The sequence below is a fragment of the Oncorhynchus gorbuscha genome, linkage group LG03 (assembly GCF_021184085.1).
Source record: "Oncorhynchus gorbuscha isolate QuinsamMale2020 ecotype Even-year linkage group LG03, OgorEven_v1.0, whole genome shotgun sequence".
Taxonomy (NCBI): domain Eukaryota; kingdom Metazoa; phylum Chordata; class Actinopteri; order Salmoniformes; family Salmonidae; genus Oncorhynchus; species Oncorhynchus gorbuscha.
Window position 1 is genome coordinate 36,145,359 of NC_060175.1, and position 2,986 is coordinate 36,148,344.

The following is a 2,986-nucleotide window of genomic DNA, read 5'->3' on the forward strand; positions in this document are numbered from 1 at the left end:
ACGCACCCCCAGGGACGGCACGAGAGAGCCCCAGCAAGCCAGTGACTCAGCCCCGTAACAGGGTTAGAGGCAGAGAATCCCAGTGGAAAAAGGGGAACCGGCCAGGCAGAGACAGCAAGGGCGGTTCGTTGCTCCAGAGCCTTTCCGTTCACCTTCCCACTCCTGGGCCAGACTACACTCAATCATATGACCCACTGAAGAGATGAGTCTTCAGTAAAGACTTAAAGGTTGAGACCGAGTTTGCGTCTCTGACATGGGTAGGCAGACCGTTCCATAAAAATGGAGCCCTATAGGAGAAAGCCCTGCCTCCAGCTGTTTGCTTAGAAATTCTAGGGACAATTAGGAGGCCTGCGTCTTGTGACCGTAGCGTACGTATAGGTATGTACGGCAGGACCAAATCAGAGAGGTAGGTAGGAGCAAGCCCATGTAATGCTTTGTAGGTTAGCAGTAAAACCTTGAAATCAGCCCTTGCTTTGACAGGAAGCCAGTGTAGAGAGGCTAGCACTGGAGTAATATGATCACATTTTTTGGTTCTAGTCAGGATTCTAGCAGCCGTATTTAGCACTAACTGAAGTTTATTTAGTGCTTTATCCGGGTAGCCGGAAAATAGAGCATTGCAGTAGTCTAACCTAGAAGTGACAAAAGCATGGATTAATTTTTCTGCATCATTTTTGGACAGAAAGTTTCTGATTTTTGCAATGTTACGTAGATGGAAAAAAGCTGTCCTCGAAATGGTCTTGATATGTTCTTCAAAAGAGAGATCAGGGTCCAGAGTAACGCCGAGGTCCTTCACAGTTTTACAACAACGTGTATACAGTAAAACTTGTAATGGACGAGTAACAACGTGTATACAGTAAAACTTGTAATGGATGAGTAACAACGTGTATACAGTAAAACTTGTAATGTATGAGTAACAACGTGTATACAGTAAAACTTGTAATGGATGAGTAACAACGTGTATACAGTAAAACTTGTAATGGACGAGTAACAACGTGTATACAGTAAAACTTGTAATGGATGAGTAACAACGTGTATACAGTAAAACTTGTAATGGATGAGTAACAACGTGTATAGAGTAAAACTTGTAATGGATGAGTAACAACGTGTATACAGTAAAACCTGTAATGGATGAGTAACAACGTGTATACAGTAAAACTTGTAATGGATGAGTAACAACGTGTATACAGTAAAACTTGTAATGGATGAGTAACAACGTGTATACAGTAAAACTTGTAATGGATGAGTAACAACGTGTATACAGTAAAACTTGTAATGGATGAGTAACAACGTGTATACAGTAAAACTTGTAATGGATGAGTAACAACGTGTATACAGTAAAACTTGTAATGGATGAGTAACAACGTGTATACAGTAAAACTTGTAATGGATGAGTAACAACGTGTATACAGTAAAACTTGTAATGGATGAGTAACAACGTGTATACAGTAAAACTTGTAATGGATGAGTAACAACGTGTATACAGTAAAACTTGTAATGGATGAGTAACAACGTGTATACAGTAAAACTTGTAATGGATGAGTAACAACGTGTATACAGTAAAACTGGTAATGGATGAGTAACAACGTGTATACAGTAAAACTTGTAATGGATGAGTAACAACGTGTATACAGTAAAACTTGTAATGGATGAGTAACAACGTGTATACAGTAAAACTTGTAATGGATGAGTAACAACGTGTATACAGTAAAACTTGTAATGGATGAGTAACAACGTGTATACAGTAAAACTTGTAATGGATGAGTAACAACGTGTATACAGTAAAACTTGTAATGGATGAGTAACAACGTGTATACAGTAAAACTTGTAATGGATGAGTAACAACGTGTATACAGTAAAACTGGTAATGGATGAGTAACAACGTGTATACAGTAAAACTTGTAATGGATGAGTAACAACGTGTATACAGTAAAACTTGTAATGGATGAGTAACAACGTGTATACAGTAAAACTTGTAATGGATGAGTAACAACGTGTATACAGTAAAACTGGTAATGGATGAGTAACAACATGCAGATTTTGATTATGCTGAGCTGCGGGGAACCGGGAAAAGGCCTGTCATATCTTCAGGTGAATGCAGGGAGGGAGGCATTCTTAAATCAAACAGTAATCTGCTGCTCAGTCAATTTGTCAACGAGGCAGCATGGTGCATCATCCAGACATTTACAACATATCTTTTCCATAAAATAAAATTTTTCATTGGGAATGTAGATAGTGTTTTCATCCAAAGCAATCACTTTTGCATGTGCATAATTATCTCACTTTTGTTTTGAGACGACTTCGCCGTGGGCTTTGAACAGGGTACCTGGCTCACAGCCCAGTTCCGAATCGAATGCAATCAACTACAGCCTTTGCAAAACACACCTACATTGGTGCCCAGGCGAGATGTATCGAACCCCCTCACTGTCAGTGTAAATGCGTAAAGGGCACATGGTGTGTGCTAAATGAAATTATAATCCTGGTGGATCTAGCCCTGAATGCTGATTGCTGTGGTATATCAGACCATATACCACCAGTATGACCCCCCCCCCAAAAAAAAAAATTCAGCCCTTAGCCATGTTATATTGTCCATATGCCACACCCCTCGTAACTTATTGTTTAATTATAAACTGGTTGGTTTGAGCCCTGAATGCTGATTGAGTGAAAGCTGTGGTATATCAGAATGTATATCATGGGTATGACCCCCCAAAATATTTGTACTGTTCTAATTACGTTTGTAACCAGTTTATAATAGTGACAAATATTGTGAGTCATTTAGTCATCATGGTCACCACTTTCGGTGGAGCCACATTCAAGTCCTAATCGGATCTACGAACTCTGACATGCCCAATTTGCTAACTGGTTATAGTTATACACGTGCCACGTTCAACCAGTTATCAAATCGGAAATGTCCACGTTTCTCTGTTCTGACTAGCACTTGAACGCGACATAATCTGGAACGGTGTGCCAGAATGAAATGTATGTGACG